Genomic DNA, 19,227 nt, shown 5'->3' on the forward strand with positions numbered 1-19,227 from the left:
AAAACAATAGCAACCTTTTTATATTATTTTGTTTCAGAATACATCATTTTTCATAAAAATGTTACTTATATTAATATATAATGAGTTTATTACAGCTATCTTTAAATGTTTAAATAAAAATTTTAAATGTCTTCGTGTTAATTTCTGACACAATAAAATATCAAGAAATATAACCAAGAAGCAAGAACTCACTGTGACAAAGGAATAATACTTTTCACATATTTAATCACCAACTTTGTCTTCAAAATAATTTCTGTTACTGTATAAATCAATTTTTCACCATTTTCAATTTAAAAAATTTTCTGTACTTTTAATTACCATCAAATTGATATCTCTCATTAGCATTTTTAAATTGCTTTTATATATATATAATACAGTGTTTTAAAAAATAAATTGCAATTAAAACAAACAATAATGAACACAATAACCAACAATAAAAGATGGGCCACATGAGTTTTCAATATCTTTTGGTCTGATGTGGCTTTATTTTTGGTTACAAAATTTTATACAGTTAAATATTTTTATATTTGCTATCTTTACTGAATAAAAGATACCAGTACTGTGCTATATTACAAAGAACATAATTAATTCTATGTCAGCACTATCAAGAGTTTTATATTCTATGTCAGCACTATCAAGAGTTTTATATATATTGCTAGAAATGTAGGTTACCAAATAGCTAATGTTTAAATAGTTTAAAAACCATTATGAAGGTTCTTTTCTTGAGACTACACATTAGTTAACCTAAATGGATTATAAAAGTTAAGGTTGGTGAAAAAATATTATGATAAATGTAAGTAATATTTTCAAATAAAGATTAATGGTAGTTGAAAAATTAGTGTTACATTTAAAAATACATTCCTGAATACTGTACACAGCAATAAAGCACCTTAATTAAAAAACAAGTTTAAACCATAATCATTCATCTTTCTCTCTTGTTGCCAACGTCTTTCTATTCTTCAAACACATGGAACAGTTTATATTATTTCCCCAAACAATAAAACCATTTATCACAATTTAACTATATTTATTGCTGTCTTTAAAGATAATTTATATTTCCCAGCATAGACTAATTACAAAAGTCTTCATGTGCTAAATCTATACATTCAACAGAATATAAAGATACAGGTAAGTCATGACTAGGACAGTGTCTATCAATTACCATTTTAATCACTGAAAGTGCTAATCAATAAATTACATTGAGTTTAGAAATTTATCAATAAAAGTTACTACACTTGTAATATTTACTGATTACAGACTAATATGAGACAAGTGTTGATTAAACCCAAAAGTTTCTGGCTTAGGCCATGCTTAGAGGTGAACTAACATTTCTAAAATATCTAATATATGCCAGGCATTCGGCTAAGTATTCCACACTTATCATTGTATTTCATCATCACAATAACTAAAGTGATAGGTGTCATATTCACGCTGCCAATGACAAAATGGATTCTGAGAAGTTGCACAACCAAGATATAGCATAAACCGAATTAAAGTCAAAACAAACTGTAGCAAAATAAAATCAAAAGAATGAAAGCAGTTTTAAGTCAACTTTCTTAAAGGAATGACTAACATTTTTATAACCATTCTTTATTCCTGTAACAATCTTCAAATCTGCTTTTAAGAAATTACCCCTCTGAAACTCTTAATCTCTAAATTTCCAGGAGAGCTAATTCTACCCCCAGTTGCAGGAGTAGACAGGCAGCCCAAGACTAGCCAAACAGATCTAACATGATTTAATGCCATAACTCTTCTTGGAGAGATTAGATGCAAATAAAAAAAAAAATGAAAAGGATATAAACCTGCTGGGGCCTACCCTACCTCCAGGAGATGAGAGCCTATTTGCAAAAAAAGCTAAAACCAAGAGAAACACAGTTAACAGTTGAAGAGGACCCAAAGATGTTATTTAAGCCACTGGATCAAGCTTTACCTGAAATCGGCCATGTCATATCTTTTTAATTATGTGACCCAATAAATTTCCATTTGCTTAAGCCAGTCTAAATGAGAGGTTTCGGTCACTTGTTCAATGCACATATCAATAAAAAGTGGTATATATCATTCATAAAAGCCAAATAATGCATTTAATTATTCTTAATTTGGAATCTTAAAGGAAATTAACAGGCATCTTTAAAAAAAACCAACAGGAATTAAATTATTTTCAGTATTTTAGAGAGTTTAATGGAGTCATAATCCGATCTGAGGTAAGGTCACTAAAACTTAACACCAAGTTCCTTCTGACTTTATCATCTCAAATGAAAACTTGTTATCTAGTTTCACCATGAGTTCTAAATAGAAATACATTTTTATATATAATATTTAATTTTAAATTGGAAAGAAAAATGGATTGTCCATCAAATAAACTATTTAAAAAGTAACAAACTACTTCAAAACAGAAACATTTTCACAATGATCACTTGAGAAGAAAACCAAGAACTATCACATTACTTTGAAACGTACTCTTAAAAAAACAATTCACACCTTTAGTTCAGTTCAGTCGCTCAGTCACGTCGGACTCTTTGCGACCCCATGGGCTGCAGCACACCAGGCCTCCCTATCCATCACCAACTCATCACTCAAACTCATGCCCATTGAGTGGGATTCCTGACGTTCTTTTACCCTGAGGCTGTTCAGCCTCCAGGGACATCAAGTAAACAGTCTAGACTAATGGCACCACCTAGTGCCCTGCACTGGTCACTGTCTGAGATCCACTGTCCTTCCAATTCTTTCACAGCTAAAGGAACACAGGCAAGTCTCCTATTGTCTTTCTGTATATAATAATTATTTCAAAATCCATTCCTTTATTCCTATGCACGTACATGTTGTCTTAAGTCTCCTGTCATTCCTCTCCCACAACTGTCTTGTTACCTTTGGAACAACTGTTCAGAATGCCCTTTACCTTTGCCAGGCACTTGGTGCTTAGCGCAGGTCATCATCACAAAGACACTAGTAAAATTACTACTCTGAGTATCCCATTCACGTACCCAAGATCACAAATAACTGGACAGGCTGTAAGACTCCAAAACCCATTTGCTTAATTACTACTCACAAGATGCATATTGCTTTTTCTTCTTTTTTTCATATTATGGCCAAACCACAAACCCAATCTATAAAACTGGGAGTGAGGGATCCAGTTGCGTACCAAAAGAAAACAAAAAAAGCTGTATTTCAAAAGAAAATAAAAGTGAAAATTAATTTTAAAAAATTTAACTACCACTTGAAAGTGTCTGACTTTCAAAATGTTATCCATTTTTTTCAATTCTTCAAAAATGTAGGGATAAGAATGAAACGTAATTAAAACCCAGAAACGGACTCACACATACACAGAAAACTCAATATATGACACAGGACTGTTCAAAAAATTATACCAAAATAACTGGTTATCCATTTATGAAAAATTCAGTCTCAAACTCTACCTCACACCATACACAAAACTTATATTCAGTTGGATGAAAGAACAAACTCTGTAGGGCACATATAGAAATTCTTTGACTTGGAGGTAGAAGAAATTTCTTAAAGCAAAAGAGCATAAAGTATAGAAGAAAAAGATTGATAAATTTAGTTAACATCAAATTACAAAACTTACATGAAACAAAAGACACCACAAAGATAAGTCACACACAGGGTACAGAAATATGTAAATGAATACAATCAAAGAGTTAGTATCCATAAAATATAAAAAACTATAAATTAGTCACTTAAAATATCACAGCAGGAAAAAAAAAAAAGTGAGCAAATGACACTAACAGGCAATCACAAAATAGGCAAATAAACTTGTAGGAAAACATGCTCAACTACACCAGACTTTTTTTAAATGTCAGTGAAAACCACATTGAGATGCATTTCACACCTATCAAAGTAAAAATAAATTAAAATTTTTATTGACACCAATTCTTAGCATGACAGTTGAGAAAGGGAATGCTCAGATGCTGATGGCAAGAACAATTCAGCAATATCTAGTAAAGTATAAGATGCGCATGACTGAAAATTCCACACACAGGTGGAATAAATATAAATCTGAGTCAGTGCTGTCATACAGAGCTTTCTTGAAAAAGGGATATATTTTGTATCTACAATACCCAGTACATTTAGCTGCTAGCTATATGTGGTTTCTGAGCACTTGAAATGTGGCTAGTTTAACTGAGGAACTTAATTAAATGTACTAAATCTTAATTAATTCAAACATCGACATGCTACTGCAGTAGACAGTACATCCCAAGAGAGTCTTCCACATGTACCTATACAAATACAAGAATTTTACTTGCAGCAAAGTTTCTAAAACTGAAAAACTTCTAAGTCTTCAACCGGAGTATAAACTGTGACACACTCATACAGTACTACACAGAAGAAAATACATATTTATTTTATAACATTTATGTCCATGAAACTTAAATGCATTATTGGAAGGAAAGTTATGACCAACCTAGACAGCATGTTCAAAAGCAGAGACATTACTTTGCCGACTAAGGTCCGTCTAGTCAAGGCTATGGTTTTTCCTGTTGTCACGTATGCATGTGAGAGTTGGACTGTGAAGAAGGCTGAGGGCCGAAGAATTGATGCTTTTGAACTGTGTTGTTGGAGAAGACTCTTGAGAGTCCCTTGGACTGCAAGGAGAACCAACCAGTCCATTCTGAAGATCAACCCTGGGATTTCTTTGGAAGGAATGATGCTAAAGGTGAAACTCCAGTACTTTGGCCACCTCATGCGAAGAGTTGACTCATTGGAAAAGACTCTGATGCTGGGAGGGATTGGGGGCAGGAGGAGAAGGGGACAACCAAGGATGAGATGGCTGGATGGCATCACGGACTCGATGGATGTGAGTCTGAGTGAACTCCGGAAGTTGGTGACGGACAGGGAGGCCTGGCGTGCTGCGATTCATGGGGTTGCAAAGAGTCGGACACGACTGAGCGACTGAACTGAACTGAAGTGATATAACATATAGGGCTTCCCTGGTGGCTCAGCAGTGAAAAAAAAATTCATCATGTAATGCAGGAGACACAGGTTTGATCTCTGGGTTGGGAAGGTCCCCTTGAGAAGGAAATGGCCAACCCACAACAGTCTTCTTGCCTGGGAAATGCCATGGACAGAGCAGCCTGAGGGGCTATAGTCCACTGGGGTTGAAAAAGAGTCGGACATTAGACTAAATGACTAAATACAAAATACATCATAAAAATAACATTTAAATATACAAATCTCAAAAAGTAATACTGCACAAAAAGCCATGAAGGATAGACACAGTAAAACAGCATTTACATAATGTTTTACAACCTTCTAATCAATTCACTCATATTGTGCATGAATACACGTATGTTCACATTAAACACCAAGAGATGTATTATAGCTTAAAAACATGAAGAACAACTAATGATGGGATACCAGGGAGAATGGGTCTGCAGAGTGGTACATACGAAGTCCTAACTCTATCTGCATGTTTTGTTCCCTCTCCCTGCCACACTAAAACCTTCAACAAATATAGCACAGTTTTAATATATTGGGTACATGGGTGTATGATTCAGTACTGTTCAATTCTTCTATATACTTATGATATTTTATAAGGAAAATCTAAAGACAAGAAAATCCATGACACAAACTATAGAACACAACCACTTCAAAAGTGTGAGTTCCTGTTTAATTTCTTCCCACCTCATTTAGCTTACTAACATTCATCACTAAACACAGTGAAATCAAATTTGTGAAGGCCTAAAACAGTTGTATTTTCATGATGAAGCATAGTCTTTTACTAAAAATGTTCTCTATGTCCTCGTTAAAGCAGTAAAAAGTCAAGGCTTCTCTTTTTTTTATGACTTTTTGACTTCTTACTCAATTCCCTTGTGCAGTATTTGTAGAAATCAAGTATTTCAGCATGAAAACCAAACAAAAAGCTCTCCTATGTAAGAATTACCCTTGGGATAATTCATAGATTCCTGAACCAGGCCATTTAGCCATGAGGTCAACTATAACATATGTTTTAAATAACATTTAATCTACTTTGTTGAATGTCTTATTAAATGTTTATGTTTTGCAGTAATTGAGAAATTCATAAGGATCACATATTAGGTCTTTCTTCCAAGACACTGTTCTCTCCTAGCTTTAAAAATCAAAAGCTAAGAAATGTACTTATGAAAATACAAACAAGCAAACATGACATTCCACTTTAAAGTAAGCCTATGTTTGAATTCTAAAGTTTTTTTGAATTATTCAATCCTTCTATTGTTAAGAAGTACAAACTACATGTTTTATTGTTAGACTCCAACCAGTCCCTAGGATTGTATGTTCCATGAGATCAGATAGAGTGTCACTGTGACTGAATGAATAAACGAACAATCAACAAACCCAACTATCTATTATCAGTATCAAACATGTCCTCTATTTGTTTGTTATGATTCATGACTACGTAGGACAAAAAAAAAAAAAGTGAAGAACTGAAAATAAACATGCCTGAAAAAGCAGTTCTAAATGTTGGAGCTTCACACCAGAATGTCAGTAGAACCACGAAACTTCCTCTCACAGCTTTCTGCCACCCACCTTCCTTCTCTCAGAGAAACACCGAAAAACAGGATTAAAGCCCAATCCCAATTTTAAGGTGAAAATCTCGTGTCTTCTGAAGGTGTTCTGCTTTGCTTGGTACATTTACATTTGGGAACAACCCCTCCGTCTGAAAAACGACAAAGCCAGGACAAAGGCAAAATACATGCTTAAAAATGGCCAATAAAACTGTCCTCAATATCAAAGAAAATTTATTAGAACTGCTGTCATATTTTCATCTATTGCATTGGTTGCATGTGTAAATAAACACCATTATGCTCTATCATAAGTAAATGATACAACTTTTGTGAAAAACAATTTGGCATCTTTGAAGAGTTAGAATGTGCATCCCTTTAAGCTGTTGTTGTTCAGTCACCCAGTTGCGTCCGACTCTGCAACACCATGGACTGTATGTAGTACACCAGGCCTCCCTGTCCCTCACCAGCTCATGAAGTGTACCCGAGTTCATGTCTATTGCACTGGTGATGCCATCTAGTCATCTCATCTTCTGATGCCCTCTTCTCCTGCCTTCAATCTTTCCCAGCATCAGGAAAGATGATACTTTCCCATTCAATGAGTCGACTCTTCACATCAGGTGACCAAAATATTGGAGCTTCAGCTTCAGCATCAGTCCTTCCAGTGAGTACTCAGGGTTGATTTCCTTTAAGATTGACTGGTTTGATCTCCTTGCTGTCCAAGGGAGTCTTCTCCAATACCACAATTTGAAAGCATCAATTTTTTGGCACTCTGCCTTCTTTACAGTCCAGCTCTCACAATCCTATGTGACCACTGGGAAGGCCACAGTCATGACAATACAGGCCTTTGTTAACAGAAAAATGTCTCTGCTTTTCAAAATACTGTCTAGGTCTATTATAGCTTTCCTGCCAAGAAGCAATACGGCTGCAGTCACCATCCGCAGTGATTTTAGAGCCCAAGAAGGGCATATTTGTCACTACTTCCACTTTTCCCCCTTCTATTTGCCATGAAATAATGGGGTTGGATGCCATGATCTTAGTTTTTTAATATTTAGTTTTAAGCCAGCTTTTTCTCTCTCCTCCTTGACCCTCATCAAGAGGTTCTTTAGTTCCTCTTCACTTTCTCCCACTAGAGTGATATCATCTGCGTATCTGAGATAGATGTTCCTCCTGCCTATTTTGATTCCAGCTTGTAACTCATTCAGCCCAGCATTTTTCAAGACATGCTCAGCATGTGGGTTAAATAAACAGGGTGAAAACTGACAGCCCTGTCATACTCCTTTCTCAATTCTGAACAAATCAGGTGTTCCCTATAAGGTTCCAACTGTTGCTTCTTGACTCGCATATGGGTTTCTCAGGAAACATGTAAGACGGTCTGGTATTCCCATCTCTTTAAAGAGCTTTCTACAACTTGTTATGACCCACACAGTCAAAGGCATTAGCTTTGACTTTAAGTTACAGCTTACTAAAACTGGCACAACTGTGTAAACACACATGCAAAAAGATAATAATTGGCCTCAAAGTGTTTATTAATAGAAAGATGGTTAATAAAGATAATTTATAGTTCGTACAGAGATAGAACAGAGAAAATGGTAATGAAGAAATTGCCAAAAATGCTTAACAAAAATGCCAAGAGGAACATTAAAGTCTCTGGATGATAAGGTTTCGTCACATGCTCCTATGAAAAATTGCATGAAGACATTTCAGAATACTAGAGGGAAAGAAAAAATTCTATCAAAGTGTTTCCAAAGAGAAAAACAGGTTACATATAATGCTCATGGGTAACAATAGCTACCAATGAAGCTAGGCCTTCAAATTCTTGAAAAATTTGAAAATTTTTGAATAATTCAAAATAACTGAAAAATTATTTTCAATCTACAGTTCCATTCCTTGTTGAAATACTATCTAAGGTGAAGAAAGAATGAAGATATTTAAGACTTCCAAGTACTCATAAATTTCACTTTTTAACACATTCTTTCTTCAGCAATCTTTGAATAATACGATTCAGTAAAATGTGAGAATAAACTTCAGTAAAATGAGGAAATAAACTAATAAAGGAGAAAACAGCCCCAAAAGAAAATACTCCAAAAGAAAAGTCAGAGGATCAGGATCAGGGCTGTGAAACATTTTTAAAAAGACTGAAGCAGAACATTAAGTTGAGAGAAAGCTCTAGAAAAAAATTAGCTTTTAGACCTATACTTAAACTCTGGAAAAAAAATTGAGCAGTGCCTAAGAGATTTGTTGAAACATAGGGAGAAATAAGCAAATTAACCCACAGAAAACTAAGTAAATGAATAAGCAAAGCAATAAATCATAGAGGAGGGGGAAAGGACAAATATTTGGTTAAGTAAATGGATGTAATATAGTGCATTATGTTATTCAATGCTTACATATCATTATAATATAAATATTAAGTATAGACTGTTCACAGATTTACCCAAATTATATTTTTTTAAACTAGAGAAGAAAGAAGTAGGTGTGTATTACGATTTGACTCATAAATCAACATTAAAAAGTTAATAATTATAGCCAAAATTGGTTAGTCAAGAAAAGCTGAGCAACCATATTACTTAGAAACAGAGTGGCATCATAAGAAAGAAACTATCAATAATAGCATTAAAAAGTGGTTACTTCTAGAAAACTGAGGGGCAGAAAACTGCTGTATTTTATTGTATACATGGCACTAATCAAGTCTTTTACCTACATGCAACAATTATTTTAATACAAAAACATTCTTAGTGTTATCAACTTTGATATTGTTAAAATTAAAGGAAATTGAAAGAAAGCAGGGAACAGCCATACAAGGTAACATTCCTATTGTTATTTGAAATACAAAGTAACCAATTAAGGAACTGAAACAGCTAGGGAAACATAGAGATTGTATGAGATAAAGATTCATCCCATCACAGAAGAATATAGAGCAGAAATACCAAGAAATAATACACAATCCCTACTATAGGTAGAGATAACCACAACTAGCAGTCAAAACAGATTGAGTTAAAAGTAGCTGCCTTTAGGGGGGTGGGAAGGGGAAACGTGGGATATGATTTCTCTTGTTTTTCATTATAAGACCATCTGTTCTATCTGAATTCTAACCATGTGCATATATTAACTTGGAGTTATTTTAAAGTGGTCCTGAGATATAATGGATCAAAGGCCCATGGGATTCCCTGAAACTTGCTACCAAAAATAACTTTCTCAAAAGGGTAAAATGCATTTAACATAGTCTTCATAACCTAGAAACCTCCATCTATATAACATTCTTACAAAGAAATAATCTATTGGAAAGAAAGGTGGGCAGGGCAAGGAGTATTCCCTAATATGAACATGCAGAGAAAGAATGAGTAATGAAATGTAATCTGAATCATTTAATTCAATGAGCAGTTAATTGAGAAAAGTTATTACACTGAGTTTATAACTCATTCCTAAGACTTCTGAAGCACACTTAAGTCACTACCTCAACAAGAATAAAACCATAACAAAAGATTACTTCACTAAAGATTTAAGTTAATTACATTAAATTATCTTATTTCTTTAATATAATTCCAGAAACAATAATTTTAGCACATGCTTACATGTTTAAAACCAGCTACTAATAAATATTCTGTGTGGGCCACAACATGAGAAAGCTGAAAACCAATGAATTAAGGTATACTCTGGTATTACATATACATATAATATATATATAGATAAAACCATGGTATAGAAAGTTAATAACATTAAAAATTTAAAGGACAGAATATAAAACAAGTATATTATTAATATCTGATGCTATTATATAATCACCCTGACAGCCCACGGCACTCAACAAGGAACATAAATGGCAGCTGCATGCTTTCACTGTTAAAGTGATAAACCACTTAGTTTAGCAGATATGTGAATTATTTGACATTATGATCCTTCACTTTTTCCCAGCTAAATAAAATACTTTAAATTTTGATTACTTCTAAATCTGTTGTATTAAGTCTGAAACCAATTAATTATGTACCATACCATGCTAAGAGGAATTAGTGTATAATTGATTACTGTATAATTGAAGCAGTTGTAGATTTACCAACTTTAATTAGAATGACTTACTACAGATAACTTACACTATAATAAAGAAAACAGAAGCAAGAAGTTCATCAAAACCTTAAATTATTATCACAGATACAATATCACAGATTTGACAGGGCTATATGCTAATATCTAGTACTTTGAAAGTAAGCATTTTAGCCCAAATTCTTTAAAAGGAGAAAACTGATTATTAACCTTTAGCCTAGATTTTTCAAATAAATACAGTATTTATGGTAATCTACTGTAATAGGTGATGCTAATTTATGTGGGTCAATGAAAGTGTATCAATAATACTTTGTCTACCTATAACCCTAAATAACACTAAAAAGAAAACATATAAAAATATTTCAGTGTTTCCTTTAACTCCTTTAAAGGGTATTCAAATAAGAGAAAATCTCTTGTCTTTACCTAAAAATAAACAAAAACAAATTTACCAGCAAAGCAGCAAATAAGGAGAAACAGTATCTCAGCAACAAAACACAGTAGTATCTGCAGTTCTCTCAATACCCGTGTGGGTGGTAACTACAGCCCACAAAGTCCCACATAAATTGCTAATTCCCCTGAGCTTAAAGCCATGGTAATTAGGTTCATTATCTTACATGCTAATGACACAGAGATAATAAGTTTTCAGTGAATAATTCATATACTACCAGCTCTCACTGTGATGCTCATTACTAATAGTTTATTTACAGTACAAGTTACATTGCATTTTTTTTCCTATAGTTTAAATGTATTGCCTAAATAAGCAGGAATAATTTAGTATGGAAATCTAATTTACTATCAGTAAATGATGACAATCCTAAACTTATATTAATGTTAGCTTGCACATTTTGAAATAAAATTTTTACTCAGTATTCATTATTGGGATAACCAAAATACCACAAAAATGTGTTACATAAACATTAAGTTACCTGTATCTATATGATTATCCTAATCATATTTTATAATGATTATCTAAAATGAATACATGATGTCAATAAAGTGTGAACTGCTTTAGTAACTCTTATGCTGTGCTCTGCTTAGTTGCTCAGTCGTGTCACACTCTTTCGGAACCCCATGGACAGTAGCCCACAAAGGCTCCTTGGTCCATGGAATTTCCCAGGCAAGAAGTAAAATGGGTTGCCATTTCCTTCTCCAGGGGATCCTCCTGACACACAGACTGAACCTGAGTGTCCTGTATTGGCAGGCTGATTCTTTACCACTGAAATGGTACCACTTTACCATCACAAAATGTACATGTAGATTATTTCGGCACTCTGAATATCAAAGTACAAATAAACCCCATAAGTGTCCAATTATGTAAATACTTACTGGAAAATAAATTGACGTAAAATGCAGTTATGCAGTGACATAAAATTGCAGTTATCTTCAATTTTTACCCAGTTTGTAATGGATTTATATCACATTTACTATATTTATGCTAAAAATAACACCATTTTAATCTCTTTAAAATGACTTTTCTTATAGACACAATAACTCATAGTCTACATATATCAAGAAAACTTTTACATTATCACATATATGAATTATTGTGATTTAAATATCTCTAAACCAGATAGGAAAATTTTCTTTACCTGTTTTTACACTTCTATAATGATTCCTTCTCAAATAATTTTATTTATAAGCTAAGACTGCTTTAATATACAGGTTGTGCATCAGTGAAGAGAGGTCAGGTCAGGATCAGGTAACAACTGCAAAACCTCAGTGGCTTAAGACAAAAAGGTCCTTTCCTCACTTTACTAGACGTTCATGGGTCTTCTAAAGACTCCACTCCGCGTCTTTTCATTTCACTAACCAAGATGATGGAGTAATCACAATCTCAAATACTGCCAGGCATCACGATTAATAGAAAGAGCTCTGAAATGACATGCATTGGTAATTAAATGCTCCATCCTAAAAAACACATTTCACTTCTGCTCACAACTCATCAGATCAATTATCTGAGAAAGATAAATCTTCAAAAAGTTTAAATTTCAGAAGAAAAAATTTTTTTCTTAAAGACATCTAATTCACTCAGTAGGATATTTAAATATCTTGTGATATTTAAATCACAAGACAGGTTAGATAATATCCATAAAGATTTCTGAAAACAAAGAGAATCCCAATTTTTTTGTATTAACTTACTATCAAATCTAAACAATCAGTTCCCGCCAAAACAGCCAAAACTATCATCAGGACACTACAAATCTGAACACATCACCAACTTAAGATTACTCTAATTTTCTCAGACTCACTCCCCCACTCCATGAACTCATCCCTGCCTGCTTTTCTGTCCTGTCAGAATACCCAATACAAGTTACAAAATGCTCCAGGGAGACAAAATTAGTACAAATGTTGAACTCAGTCTTCCCTGCCTTTTCACAGGCTGTCTATGTCAGAGGGCTCCCTTGCACCTCTACTTAATGAAATCTTACTCTTCTTTCAACTAAGCTTAAGTCCTCCATTATGAAGCTTTGCCTGACTGATGAAACAACCAAAGACTCTGTACTCCCTTAAACACTAATTTCACATCTCCACTCTGACTGTTCATTGGCTACCCCGTAGACTGTGGTTACTGTTGTTCAGTTGTTAAGTCATGTACAAATCTTTGAGACCCCATGGACTGAGGCATGCCAGGCTCTTCTGTCCTCCACCATCTCCCAGAGTCTGCTAAAATTCATGTCCTTTAAGTCAGTGATGCTACCAAACCATCTTATCCTCCGTTGCCCCCATCTCCTTCTGTCCTCAATCTTTCCCAGCATCAGGGTTTTTTCCAATGAGTCAGCTCTTCACATCAGGTGGCCAAAATACTGCAGCTTCAGCTTCAACATCAGTCCTTCCAATGAATAGTCAGGGTTGATTTCCTTTACGTTTGACTGGTTTGATCTCCTTATAGGCCAAGGGACTCTCAAGAGTCTTCTTCAGTACCGCAATTCGAAAGGCTCAATTCTTTGGCACTCAGCCTTCTTTATGGTCCAAATCTCACATCTGTACATGAATACTGGAAAAACCATAGCTTTGACTATATGGAACTTTGTTGGCAAAGTAACATCTCTGCTTTTTAATGTGCTGTCTAGGTTTGTCATATTTCTCCTTCCAAGGAGCAAGCATCTTTAATTTCTTGGCTGCAGTCACCAACCTCAGTGATTTTGGAGTCCAATAAAATAAAATCTGTAACAGTTTCCAGTTTTTCCCCTTCTACTTGCCATGAAGTAATGATCTTAGTTTTTTGAATGTCAAGTTTCAAGCCAGCTTTTTCACTCTTCTCTTTCACCCTCATCAAGAGGCTCTTTAGTTCTTCTTCACTTTCTGCCATTAGAGTGGTTATTATTTGCATATCTGAGGTTGTTAACATTTCTCCTGGCAATCTTGATTCCAGCTTACGCTTCATTCAGCCTGGCATTTCACATGAAAGTCCTCAGTTCACGTACTGCTGAAGCCTAGCCAGAAGGGTTTTGAACATAACCTTACTAGCATGTGAAGTGAGAGTATTTGTACACTAGTTTGAACATTCTTTGGCACTGCCCAGTTTGGGACTGGAACGAAAACTGACCTTTCCAGTCCTATGGCCACTGCTGAGTTTGTCAGATCTGCTGACTTATTTAGCACCTACTAGACTAGGAACACTGCAAAAAGGAGACAGTCTTATCTACCTCTGAATCCCTTGCACCTGACATCATGCTGCTGCTGCTGCTGCTAAGTCGCTTCAGTCGTGTCCGACTCTGTGCGACCCCAGAGATGGCAGCCCACCAGGCTCCCCCATCCCTGGGATTCTCCAGGCAAGAATACTGGAGTGGGTTGCCATGTCCTTCTCCAGTGCATGAAAGTGAAAAGTGAAAGTGAAGTCGCTCAGTCGTCTCCGACTCTTAGCGACCCCATGGACTGCAGCCCACCAGGCTCTTCCATCCATGGGAGTTTCCAGGCGAGAGTACTGGAGTGGGGACATCATGCTGCTGCTGCTGCTGCTGCTAAGTCACTTCAGTCGTGTCCGACTCTGTGCAACCCCATAGACGGCAGCCCACCAGGCTCCCCATCCCTGGGATTCTCCAGGCAAGAACACTGGAGTGGGTTGCCACTGCCTTCCCCAATGCATGAAAGTGAAAAGTGAAAGTGAAGTCGCTCAGTCGTGTCCCACTCCTAGCGACCCCATGGACTACAGCCTACCAGGGTCCTCTGTCCATGGGAGTTTCCAGGCAAGAGTACTGCAGTGGGGTGCCATTGCCTTCTCCGGGGACATCATAGGTGATTAATAAAAATAAAAAGTTCAGAAAAATAACTACCATTCTATAGTGACAAATGAACGGTCTTAAAGAAAAGCAGTATGTTTTGATAAATGAAGAATAACTGTCTTGATAGCTCATGGAGATACAATTGCAAAAGTAAGTCATCATTTAGTGGCCAAACTATTCGCAAAAGCAATGACACACAGTCACTGAACATTTTTTTACTTTTAGCATTGTACAGACTGGGGGAAGATTTTTTTTTTTAAAAAAAAGCTGATACATTAATAGCTATATCTTTTGATAATGATATACTACTAAACTACGTAAAATCTGTACTACTGCAAAATATCAAGAAATTTCTCAGTTTTAGTCTGGCATAAATTTCATGACATAACTGGATAAGAACTCCATGAATTTATGTCAGATACATGTGGGAAGACAATTTAATCTACGATTCTTATATTGCAGCAATTTTAACTTCTCATATAACTAGCTCATTGCGACGGTGCAGGAGTGGCCAAGAGGAGCTACCCCAGGCCCAAGCTCAGATGCGGGGGCTGAGAGGAGCTACCCCACGTCCAAGGTAAGGACCGGCGGCTGTGCTTTGCTGGAGCAGCCGTGAAGATACCCCACGTCCAAGGTAAGAGAAACCCAAGTAAGACGGTAAGCGCTGAGAGAGGGCATCAAAGGGCAGACAGACTGAAACCACAATCACAGACACTAGGCAATCTGATCACAGCCTTAAATAACTAAACAAAACTAAGCCATGCCGTGAGGGGTCACCCAAGACGGACGGGTCATGGTGGACAGGTCTGACAGAATGTGGTCCACTGGAGAAGGCAATGGCAAACGACTTCAGTATCCTTGCCTTGAGAACCCCATGAACAGTATGAAAAGGCAAAAAGATAGGACACTGAAAGATGAACTCCCCAGGTCGGAAGGTGCCCATTATGCTACTGGAGATCAGTGGAGAAATAACTCCAGAAAGAATGAAGGGATGGAGCCAAAGCAAAAACAACACCCAGCTGTGGATGTGACTGGTGATAGAAGCAAGGTCTGATGCTGTAAAGAGCAATATTGCATAGGAACCTGGAATGTTAGGTCCATGAACCAAGGCAAATTGGAAGTGGTCAAACAGGAGATGGCAAGAGTGAACGTTGACATTCTAGGAATCAGCAAACTAAAATGGACTGGAACAGGTGAATCTAACTCAGATGACCATTATATCTACTACTATGGGCAGGAATCCCTTAGAAGAAATGGAGTAGCCATCATAGTCAACAAAAACATCCAAAATGCAGTACTTGGATGCAATCTCAAAAATGACCGAATGATCTTTGTTCGTTTCCAAGGCAAACCATTCAATATCATGGTAAACCAACTCTATGCCCCAACCAGTAACACTGAAGAAGCTGAAGTTGAACAGTTCTATGAAGACCTACAAGACCATCTAGAACTAACACTCAAAAAAGATGTCCTTTTCATTACAGGGGACTGAAATGTAAAACTAGGAAGTCAAGAAACATCTGGAGTAACAGGCAAATTTGGTCTTGGAGTACAGAATGAAGCAGGGCAAAGGCTAATATAGTTCTGCTAAGAGAAGGCACTGGTCATAGGACACACCCACTTCCAACAACACAAGAGAAGACTCTACATATGGACATCACCAGATGGTCAACACTGAAATAAGACTGATTATATTCCTTGCAGCCAAAGATGGAGAAGCTCTATACAGTCAGCAGAAACAAGACCGGGAGTGACTGTGGCTCAGATCATGAACTCGCTATTGCCAAATTCAGACTCCCTATTGCCAAATTGAAGAAAGTGGGGAAAACCACCAGACAATTCAGGTATGACCTAAATCAAATCCCTTATGACTATACAGTGGAAGTGAGAAATAGATTTAAGGGACTAGATCTGATAGACAGACTGCCTATGGACAGAGGTTCGTGACACTGTATAGGAGACAGGAATCAAGACCATCCCCAAGGAAAAAAATGCAAAAAAGCAACATGGCTGTCTGAGGAAGCCTTACAAATAGCTGTGAGAAGAAGAGAAGCAAAAAATAAAGGAGAAAAGGAAAGATACAAGCATCTGAATGCAGAATTCCAAAGAATAGCAAGGAGAGATGAGAAAGCCTTCCTCAGTGATCAATGCAGAGAAATGAGGAAAACAATAGAATGGAAAAGACTAGAGATATTTTCAAGAAAATTAGAGATAACAAGGGAACATTTCATGCAAAGATGGGCTCGATAAAGGACAGAAATGGTATGGACCTAACAGAAGCAGAAGATATTAAGAAGAGGTGGCAAGAATACACAGAAGAATTGTACAATAAAGATCGTCACGACCCAGACAATCACAATGGTGTGATCACTCACACTCACCTAGAGCCAGACATCCTGAAATGTTAAGGCAAGTGGGCCTTAGGAAGCATCACTACAAACAAAGCTAGTGGAGGTGATGGAATTCCAGTTGAGCTATTTCAAATCCTAAAAGAGGATGCTGTGAAAGTGCTGCACTCAATATGCCAGCAAATTTGGAAAACTCAGCAGTGGCCACAGGACTGGAAAAGGTCAGTTTTCATTCCAATCCCAAAGAAAGGCAATGCCAAAGAATGCTCAAACTACCACACAATTGCACTCATCTCACACGCTAGTAAAGTAATGCTCAAAATTCTCCACGCCAGGCTTCAGCAAAACGTGAACCGTGAACTTCTTGATGTTCAAGCTGGTTTTAGAAAAGGCAGAGGAACCAGAGATCAAATTGCCAACATCCGCTGGATCATCGAGAAAGCAAGAGAGTTCCAGAAAAATATCTATTTCTGCTTTATTGACTATACCAAAGCCTTTGACTGTGTGGATCACAATAAACTAGATTGGAAAAATTGTGGAAAATTCTGAAGGAGATGGGAATACCAAACCATCTAACCTGCCTCTTGAGAAACCTGTATGCAAGTCAGGAAGCAACAGTTAGAACTGGACATGGAACAACAGACTGGTTCCAAATAGGAAAAGGAGTATGTCAAGGTTGTATATTGTCACCCTGGTTATTTAACTTATATGCAGAGTACATCATGAGAAACACTGGGCTAGAGGAAGCACAAGCTGGAATCAAGATTGCTGGGAGAAATATCAATAACCTCAGATATGCAGATGACACCACTCTTATGGCAGAAAGTGAACAAGAACTAAAGAGCCTCTTGATGAAAATGAAAGAGGAGAGTGAAAGAATTGACTTAAAACTCAACATTCAGAAAACTAAGGTCATGGCATCTGGTCCCATCACTTCATGGAAAATAGACGGAGAAACAGTGGAAACAGTGGTTGACTTTATTTTGAGGGGCTCCAAAATCACTGTAGATGGTGACTGCAGTCATGAAATTAAAAGACACTTACTCCTTGGAAGGAAAGTTATGACCAACCTAGACAGCATATTAAAAAACAGAGACATTACTTTGTCCACAAAGGCCTGTCTAGTCAAGGCTATGGTTTTTCCAGTAGTCATATATGGATGTGAGTTGGAGTACAAATAAAGCTGAGCTCTGAAGAATTGATGCTTTTGAACTGTGGTGTTGGAGAAGCCTCTTGAGAGTCCCTTGGACTGCAAGGAGATCCAACCAGTCCATCCTAAAGGAGATCAGTGTGGGTGTTCACTGGAAGGACTGATGTTGAAGCTGAAACTCCAATACTTTGGCTACCTGATGTGAAGAACTGACTCATTTGAAAAGACCCTGATGCTGGGAAAGATTGAGGGCAGGAGGAGAAGGGGACAACAGAGGATGAGATGATTGGATGGCATCACCGACTCAATGGACATGGGTTTGGGTGAACTCCAGCAGTTGGTGATCGGACAGAGTGGCCTGGTGTGCTGCGGTTCATGGGGTTGCAGAGAGTTGGACACGACTGAGCAACTGAACTGAACTGAACAACTACCTCAAATACATTTACTGAAATAAAATGCAGTATTGCCAAGAGAAAGACAAGAGGCTCTTGAAAGAGAAGAGGCGGGGTGTTGCCGATGGAGACAGATAGAGGTGTGTGAACTTGGAGCATTCTGAAGGAAGAATGAGTAGGCAAAACATGCTGTTGGACTGGAGGTGGGGAATGAGAGAGAGCGTTGTGCCATGGATAGCTTCCAGTTTTCTGCCCTGGAATTATCTATCAAAGTGAGGCAGACTGTGGGAGGAACAGGATTGGACATGTTAAATTTCAGATGACTGGGTTTATCACAAAGGCATTGTTCAGAGGTGTCTCAGCCATCTGATGTGATAAAGTCCAATGGAAACAAGAGAAATAATTCACCCAATTGCTTTGGCAACACTTAACAGCTTTACAAAAGTTTAGTTCCTCATTTGTAGAACAGGATCTAAAAGAGTCTTGTTCACTTTTTTGAGTTGTAGTTGGTTTCATTTTATGAGTGACAATATATGCTAGAGAAGCGTTCGATACTTTGGAGTTTCATAAAGGTTA

General features: G+C 36.8%; 1 protein-coding gene across 2 annotated transcripts in view; it reads right to left on the reverse strand.

Moving 5' to 3' along the window:
- Positions 1-19,227, reverse strand: part of ADK (adenosine kinase) — a 536,287-nt gene that overhangs the window by 408,157 nt on the left and 108,903 nt on the right. The gene's annotated exons all lie outside the window — the stretch shown is intronic.

The sequence above is a fragment of the Oryx dammah genome, unplaced genomic scaffold (genome assembly GCF_014754425.2).
Source record: "Oryx dammah isolate SB20612 unplaced genomic scaffold, SCBI_Odam_1.1 HiC_scaffold_6, whole genome shotgun sequence".
NCBI classification, from domain to species: Eukaryota; Metazoa; Chordata; class Mammalia; order Artiodactyla; family Bovidae; genus Oryx; species Oryx dammah.